The following is a 9,022-nucleotide window of genomic DNA, read 5'->3' on the forward strand; positions in this document are numbered from 1 at the left end:
GGCTTGGGTGCATGGGAGCAAGAAAGCAGCAGTCAGACCTGATGGGCAGGATGATAATTGCCGTGACTTGGATTCGAACCGTGGTTGCTCAGACCACAACACAGAGTACGACATGCCAAACAATGAGCCCTAAAGTGGGTGCTCACCCAAGTGTCAGTAAAGCTCAGCCTGGTGCGGACCGGTTTCCGAGGCTTCCTTCAACTGGCCTGTCCTGCAGAAGGGATTTCTCCAAAGCTGCTGCGCTTATAACGTTGCCAATTGCTCGCGTCTGTGCCTTGTTTGGGTGGTGAGGGCAGTCACCACTGTGAAGTCGGTGGGGCGATGCCACTCTTGCAGGTGCAGTATTTCCCTCCAGCACCTGATAGCCCTCCATCGCCCTCTTCTCTGCATTGGCTGTGGCAGGTGGGGAGGTGAAGAGCTGCTCTGGGGTCCTCCCAAAAAGCTGGGGAGCAAACCAGTTGTCCAAAGCCTTCCATAATGCTGCTGCCTACAGTGTCCAAAACCGTCACTGCCAGTCCCTGGACTCTTACTAAACACGGCTTGGCTGCCCGTTTCTCTGGTTTATTTTGTTGTTTCCACAACACATGGTTTTTGAAATAAATCGGTTCTAGGGTTTTTGATTACGAATTACGTTGTCGTTTCCCTTGTTATATGCGTATCTTTAGCCGGTGGTGTAAAGTTGACCCGTTTTATTAATATCTGGTCCGTTTCCTGTGCTTTAGTGACTTGTTTTTCATAATTTTCTTTTATTAACAAAGGATTCCTGCCGGGTGGTGGTGGCGCACGCCTTTAATTCCAGCACTCGGAAGGTAGTGGCAGGCGGATCTCTGTGAGTTCAAGGCCAGCCTGGTCTACTAGAGCTAGTTTCTTTTGTTTGTCTCGAAAAAAAAAAAAGAAAAAAAAAAGGGATTCCCATTCTTTTCATCCCCAAATAAGCCAAAGACAGAAGGTGGGGGTTGTCACCATTCCCACACTAACCTCCAAAATAAAAATTGCCTTTATTGTTTATCCTGCCACAGGAGAGGCCATAAATAGACACGATGTGACCAAAAGGTGAGACCTTAGGTACCTTAAAGTCCATAGGGTTTTTTTCTTATTTTTTTATTTACTAGGCTTCCAGTATTTCAGAGAAGTAAGTAGGAGAATTTCCATTTGCCTAGTCATTACACAAGGACTGTAAATTTAGAAAGCTGTTTGTTAAAAGTCTAAAAATTGTGGTGTCTGGGAGGGCTCGACCTCTCAATTAATAGCATAACACACTAACCGATTGCGCCACAGAGTCGTTAAAAAGATCAAATCTCATCCACTTGATGAGCCAGACATCACCATGGCAGTCACACCTGTGATGTCCACTTTGTCGCAGCCGAGCATCCGGAACAGGAGACCTCGAAGGCAACCTGCAGGGCTCCCTGCCGGCCCCATGGCCGCTTCCAGATCTCGCGCGAACTTTATGAACCCGGCGCCTCCAGGACACTTTGACCCCTACGCCACCGGGGGTCGGGGCCTTCTAGGACTCCACGCTGGCGGAGTCGGGTTCCGGGCGACCACCAGGACTCTGCAAAGGAGCCCAAGTAAGCGTTAGGGTTTGGTTTTTTACAGACCCCGAGCACACACGCGCGAGGGGTGGTCGCCCCAGGTGTGTGCTGGAGCCTCAGCGAGACACCAGTGGGGAAGGCGGCAAGTGAGGTTCCCGTGCTCAGGGAGTCAGGAAGGGAAGGAGATGGACGAACTTGACACTGAGTGGAGAGGGACCCCCGGGGGGGGGGGAGGTGGCCTGGGGGTGGGATTGGGGGCTGTGCACCACAGAGACCAGGTCTTTGTCTCTATCTCCATCTGTCTCTGGACGAAAGTTGTATGGTGATAGTAAGATAGTCATCAGTCTACTACAGGACAAAGCCAGTTCAGGCACCCTCTCCTCCACTGCCCAGGCTCTTAGCTGGGGTCATCCGTGTGGACTCCTGGGAAACCCTCAAGAGCCAAGCCTCTTGCCAAACCCAAAATGGCTTCCTCAATTAAAATATCCCCTTCTCTGCTCCCATATATGTCCTTCCTCCATCTCAACCATCCCACTCTCCCAAGCTCTCCCCAACCCTCACCTTCTCCCTTCTCTCTAACCCTCTCTCCTTCCCCCCACCCCACTCATACCCCCATGCTCCCAATTTTTGCCTGGCATTCCTGTCTGCTTCCATTTTCCAGGAGGATCTATATATGTTTTTTGTGGGTTCACCTTATTATTTAGCTTCTCTAGGATCATGAACTATTGGCTCAATGTCCTTTGTTTATGGCTAGAATCCACTAATGAGTGACTACATACCATATTCATATTTTGGGGACTGGGTTATCTCAATCAGGATAGTGTTTTCTATTTCCATCCATTTGCATGCAAAATTCAAGATGTCTTTTTTTTTTTTAACCACTAGTAGTACTGTAATGTGTATATGTGCCACACTTTCTGAATCCATTCTTCCATTGAGGGGCATCTAGGTTGTTTCCAGGCTCTGGCTATTACAAATAAGAACAGATTCTTTTGTAGTATGATTGGGCATTCTTGAGTATATTCCCAAGAGTGGTATTGCTGGATCCTGAGGTGATTGACTCCCAACTTTCTGAGAATCTGCTACATTGATTTCCAAAGTGTTTGCACAAGTTTGCATTCCTACCAGCAATGGATGAGTGTTCCCCTTACTCCACATCCTCAACAGCATAGGCTATCATTGGTGGTTTTAATTTTAGCCATTCTGACAGGTGTAAGTTGTCTTGATTTGCATTTCCCTGATAGCTAAGTAAGTTGAACATGTCCTTAAGTATCTTTTGGCCATTTGAAATTCTTCTGTTGAGAATTCTTTGTTCAGCTCAGTACCCCATTTTTTATTTGGGTTAATTAGAATTTTAATATCTAGTTTCTTGAGTTCTTTATATATTTTGGAAATCAGACCTTTGTCTGATGTGGGGTTGGTGAAGATCTTCTCCCATCCCATAGGTTGCCTTTTTGTCTTAATGACAGTGTCCTTTGCTTCACAAAAGCTTCTCAGTTTCAGGAGGTCCCATTTATTCATTGTTGCTCTTATTGACTGTGCTACTGGAGTTATACGTTGGAAGTGGTCTCCTGTGCCCATATATTGCAGGCTGCTTCCCATTTCCTCTTGTATCGGTTTCAGTGTGGTCTCTAATCCATTTGGACTTGAGTTTTGTGCATGGGGATAGGTATGGATCTATTTTCATTCTTCTACAGGTTGACATCCAGTTATGCCAGCACCACTTGTTAAAGATGCTTTCTTTCTTCCATTGTATAATTTTAGCTTCTTTGTCAAAAATCAGATGTTCATAGGTTTGTGGATTAATATCGGGGTCTGTGATTCGATTTCATTGGTCAATGTCTCTGTTTTTATGCCAATACCAAGCTGTTTTCATTAGTGTAGCTCTGTAACAGAGTTTGATGTCAGGGATGGTCATGCCACCGGAAGTTCCTTTATTGTATAGAATTGTTTTGGCAAGCCTGTGTTTTTCGTTTTTCCATATAAGTTTATTATTGTTCTCTCAAGGTCTGTGAAGAATTTTGTTCGGATTTTGATGGAGATTGCATTGAATCTATAGATTGCTTTTGGTAGAACTGCCATTTTTACTATGCTGATCCTACCAATCCAAGAGCATGGGAGATCATTCCATTTTCTGGTATCCTCTTCAATTTCTTTCTTCAAAGACTTAAAGTCCCTGTCAAGTAGATCTTTCACTCTTTTGGTTAGTGTTACCCCAAGATACTTTATGCTATTTGTGGCTATCGTGAAAGGTGATGTTTCTCTGATTTCCCTCTCTGCTTCTTTATCGTTTGTGTATAGGAGGGCTATTGATTTTTTTTGAGGTGATCTTGTATCCTGCCACATCACTGAAGGCATTTATGAACTGTAGGAGTTCTCTGGCAGAGTTTTTGGGGTCACTTATATACACTATCATATCATCTGTAAATAATGCAAGTTTGACTTCTTTCTTTCCTATTTGAATCCCCTTGATCTCCTTATGTTGTCTTATAGCTATTGCTAGACTTCAAGCACTGTGTTGAAAAGATATAGAGAGAGTGGACAGCCTTGTCTTGTTCCTGACTTAATTTTTCTCCATTTAATTTGATGTTAGCTGTTGGCTTGCTGTATATTATATTTATTATATTTACTATTATATTATATGTTCCTTGCATCCCTAATCTCTCCAAGACCTTTATCAAAAATGGGTGTTGAATTTTGTCAAATACTTTTTCACCATCTAATGAAATGATCATACGGTTTTTTCTTTCAGTTTATTTATATGATGGATTACATTGATAGATTTTCGTATGTTGAACCGGCCCTGCATCTCTGGGATGAAGTATACTTGATCATAAGGGATGATTTTTTTATATGTTCTTGGACTCGGTTTTCCAGTATTATATTGAGAATTTTTGCATCGATGTTCATGAGTGAGATTGGTCTGTAATTATCTTTCTTGGTTGAGCCTTTGTGTGGTTTAGGTATCATGGTAACTGTAGCTTCATAAAAACAGTTGGGCAATGGCTCTTCTGTTTCTATTATGTTGAACACATTAAGGAATATAGGTATTAGCTCTCGCTGGAAGTTCTGGTAGAATTCTGGATTAAAACCATCTGGCCCTTGGCTTTTTTTTTTTGGTTGGGAGGTTTTTGATGACTTGTATTTCCTCAAGACTTATAGGTCTATTGAAATTGTTTAGCTTGCCTTGATTTACTTTTGGTGTGTGGTATTTATCTAAAAAATCTTCATTTCTTTACATTTTCCAATTTTGTGGCATACAGGCTTTTGTAGTAAGACCTAATGATTCTCTGAATTTCCTCAGTGTCTGTTGTTATGTCCCCCTTTGCATTTCTGATCTTGTTTTTTGAGTGTTCTCTCTCTGCCTTTTGATTAGTTTGGATAGGGGTTTGTCAGTTTTGTTGATTTTCTCAAAGAACCAGCTCTGTATTTCACTGATTGTTTTTTTTGTGTGTGTATGTGTGTTTCTATTTAGTTGATATCAGCCCTCAGTTTGAATATTTCCAGTTTTCTAGTCCTCCTGGGTAAGTCTGCTTCTTTTTATTCTAGATCACTCAGGTATGCTCTTAAGTCTGTAATGCTATTAACTCTGTTTTCTTTATGTGGACACTCAGTGCTATGAACTTTCCTCTTAGCACTGCTTTCATAAAGCCCCATAGGTTTGGGTATATTGTGTCTTCATTTTCGTTGAATTCAAGAAAGACTTTAACTTCTTTCTTATTTCTTCCTTGACCCAGGGGTGGTTCAGTAGTTGACTGTTCAGTTTCCATGAGTTTGTAGGCTTTCTGGGGGTTATATTGTTGTTAAATTTTAACATTACTCCATGGTGATCCGATAAGACACAGGTGGTTTACTTCAATATTTTTGTATCTGTGGATGTTTGCTTTGTTACTGAGTATGTGATCAATTTTTGAGAAGGTTTCAGGAGGTACTGAGAAGACAGTATATTCTTTTTTTTTTTTTTTTTTTTTTTTTTGGTTTTTCGAGACAGGGTTTCTCTGTGGTTTTGGAGCCTGTCCTGGAACTAACTCTTGTAGACCAGGCTGGTCTCGAACTCACAGAGATCCGCCTGCCTCTGCCTCCCAAGTGCTGGGATTAAAGGCGTGCGCCACCACCGCCCGGCCAAGACAGTATATTCTTTCCTCTTTGTGTGGACTGTTCTATAGCTGTCTGTTAAAGTCCATTTGATTCATTACATCTATTAGTTCTCTTATTTCTCTGTTAAGTGTCTGTCTGGTTGACCTGTCCATTAGTGAGAGAGGAGTGTTGAAATCTCCAACTACTAGAGTGTGGGGTTTCATATATGCTTTGAGTTCTAGTAATGTTTCTTTTATGTATGTGGGTGCTTTTATATTAGGGGCATAGATATTCAGGATTGAGACTTCACCTTGATGAATTGTTCCTGTTATGAGTATAAATGTCCTTCTCCATCTCTTCTGATTGATTTTAGTGTGAAATCAATTTTGTTTGGTATTAGGATAGCCACACCCGCTAGTTTCTTAGTTCCTTTTGATAGGAAAACCTTTTCCCAGGTCTTTACTCTGAGGTAGTGTCTGTCTTTGAGTTTAAGGTGTCTTTCTTATAAACAGCAGAATGTTGCATCCTCTTTTCGTATCCATTCTCTTAACCTGTGCCTTTTTATAGGTGAATTGAGTCCAATGATATAAAGCAATATTAATGACCAGTGGTTGTTAACTCTGGTTTTTTTTTTTTGTGGTAGTATTTGTGTGTTTCCCTTCTTTAAGTGGTGTTGGTGGAGGGTTATCAGATGTCTGTGCGATTGTGGGTATTTTTGGCTTCCTTGGGTTGAGGTTTTCCTTCTAGTACTTTCTAGCCCTTCTTTAGGGCTGGGTTTATGGATACATATTGCTTAAATCTGTTTTTGTCATGGAATATCTTGTTTTCTCCATCGATGGTGAAAGAAAGCTTTGCTGGGTTTAGTAGTCTGGACTAGCATCCATGGTCTATTTGTGTCTGCAGCACATCTATCCAAGACCTTCTGACTTTCATGGTTTCCATTGAGAAGTCAGGTTTAATTCTGATAGGGTTACCTTTATATGTTACTTGACCGTTTTCCTTTGCAGCTCTTAATATTCCTTCCTTATTCTGTATGTTTTGTGCTTTGATTATTATATGGCAAGGAGATTTTTTTTTTGATCCAGTCTATTTGGTGTTCTGTAAGCTTCTTATACCTTCATAGAAATATCCTTCTTCAGGCTGGGAAAGTTTTCTTCTATACTTTTGTTAAATATATTCTTCCAATATCAATTTTCTTAAAGAATACCAGGTAAAAAGCAGAGTGTGTGTGAAGAGCAAAATGAAAAGTGTTCTTTGTTTCTTTGTGGGATGACAAAATAAGTCTGGTGAGCTATATATTTCTCTTGCCTACCTCTGACTTTTTCCCGACATCTTAGGGAGGCGGCAGTGTCCTTCCCACTCTCCGAGCTCTGTCACGCCGCCCAGGGGCGACAACAAGAAGAAAGAAGACCGAGATTCGGCCCAAAAGGACACAGGCCCAGTAAAGAACTCTGGTGGCAAGGCCAAAGGGAAGGAGTGGTCCAGAAGCAAAGTTCAGGGCAAACTCAACCATCTAGTCCTGTTTGACAAGGCTCCATATGACAAACTCTGTAAGGAAGTCCCTAACTGTAAGCTTTTTACTCCAGCTGTGGTCCCTGAGAGACTGAAGGTTCAGGGATCCCTGGCCAGGGCAGCCCTTCAGGAGCTCTTAGTAAAGGGCTCATCAAGCTGGTTTCAGAGCACAGAGCCCAAGTAATTTCCACCAGAAACACAAAGGGCGGGGACGCCCAAGCTGCTGGTGAAGATACTTAAGTAGGTTCAATTGGCTGTACATATAGAAAAATAAAACTATTTAAATCAAAAAACAAAAGAAAAGAAAGATAATGGACCTCTGTAACTGTAAGCCAGACCTAGTTAAATGTTTTCCTTTCTAAGAGTTGCTGAGGTCATGACGTCTCTTACAGCAACAGAACACGAAATAAAACTCAGACCAGAGAGGACACCAAATGAGGGAGGGACGACCACACCAAAGTGGACAGATTTCCAAGAACTGAAAACTATAAATCTTGGGAAAAGCCACAAAAGCACAATAACTCATGTTAGTAGCCATGAATAAAACTTAGGCTGGATTGTCGGCTATAGTCTGTAATTCTACAGAGGCTCCTAGGCAAGAGGACCAGGAATTCCAGTTACATCAGCCTGGGACCCTGTCAAAAACAGAACAAAACAAAATGGAAAAGGCAGTGGGCCTTATTTTTTAAAGCTGGATGAAAAGACTCTCCAGCAAGCCTATGAAGCCCAGCTCCTTCAACTCTGAATACTGTCCTCTGACCTTCATATCTGCACCATGGCTCCCTCTCCCTGTTCCCTTTCCTCTCTACCCCTCCTCTCACAGGCTTGCTGGGAGGAGAATTCACAGAAACTTGGTATAGAAGTTGACTTTTAAAAACTGTTCTATTGTAAGATACTTTAATACTTTTGTTAGCATACAGATATGAAAAAGGGAAACTCTGTTTGCTGACTGCCTGCTGCAGACGGTAAGGATGAATTTAGACGTTCTTTCCTATTTGATGTAAAATTTCCTCAGTGATGCTAGGGACATCAGTGAGGCTGTGAGTGAAGGCTGGCCCTAGTGTACGGCTGCCACCAGCTTCTCTGCTGTTGTAGGTGAAAGAGTGGAGGAAGTGGAGAGAGGAGTGTTGTTGCCCATCCCAAGGCTTGAGAGAGCAGCTCCCTGTGTTTGCAGAGCAGAGGAGAGCTTGGTGGATTTTCTTCCTTGCGGAGAGCTGGATGGAGTGTTGCAGGACCAGAGACAAATCATCTTGAATTTTCTCTAACCCACAAATAGCCAATGGCTGCTCACAGTCGTGTACTAACAGCCTTGTCGCTGGTTTGTGTACAGGCAGACTCCTATCTTCTGCCAATAGGAAGTCAGAGAAGTCAGGAAGTAAGAGAGCCAGCCCTACAGCAGAGGTGTCTCCACCACTGCATTTTACAAGGCTTTTGATGTATGGATTTCTCTGTTCTCTTCTACAGAAACACCATGAAACTGACACTAAGTCGGGACATGGTATCCGGTGTGACCCGAGTCTGTGCTCCTGGTCCAGGGATCTACTCTTCTCTCTCTCGGCCTCCTAGGCTCCTGCATGTGTGCCGTGCACACATACAAACAGCACAAACACACATACACAAAATATGTAAGTGCTTTTTTCTGTGTTGTGTTTGTGGGGGATGGGCAGGTGTGTGTGTGCCCTGACTCGTGTGTGGAGGCCAGCAGACAGTTTGCAGCAGTCGGATCTCTTTCTGCTGTGCCTGTTCTGTGGATCAAGCTCTTGGATGGTCAATCCTGACAGCAAGCCCTTGCCTGCAAGCCATCTCTCTGTCCCTTTAAAATCTCTCCCTCTCTGTCCTTCTCTGCCTCTCTGCATTCCCCCCACCAGACCCAACCCCTATCCCAGAAAGGGTCTGTC

The 9,022-nt window shown here is 42.9% G+C and overlaps 1 pseudogene; it reads left to right on the forward strand.

Annotated features, from left to right (window-relative positions):
• Positions 1-1,420: 1,420 nt before the first annotated feature.
• LOC130889982 (40S ribosomal protein S25-like) lies at positions 1,421-7,364 on the forward strand (annotated as a pseudogene).
• The last annotated feature ends 1,658 nt before the right edge of the window (positions 7,365-9,022 follow it).

The sequence above is a fragment of the Chionomys nivalis genome, chromosome 18 (genome assembly GCF_950005125.1).
Source record: "Chionomys nivalis chromosome 18, mChiNiv1.1, whole genome shotgun sequence".
Classification (NCBI taxonomy): Eukaryota; Metazoa; Chordata; class Mammalia; order Rodentia; family Cricetidae; genus Chionomys; species Chionomys nivalis.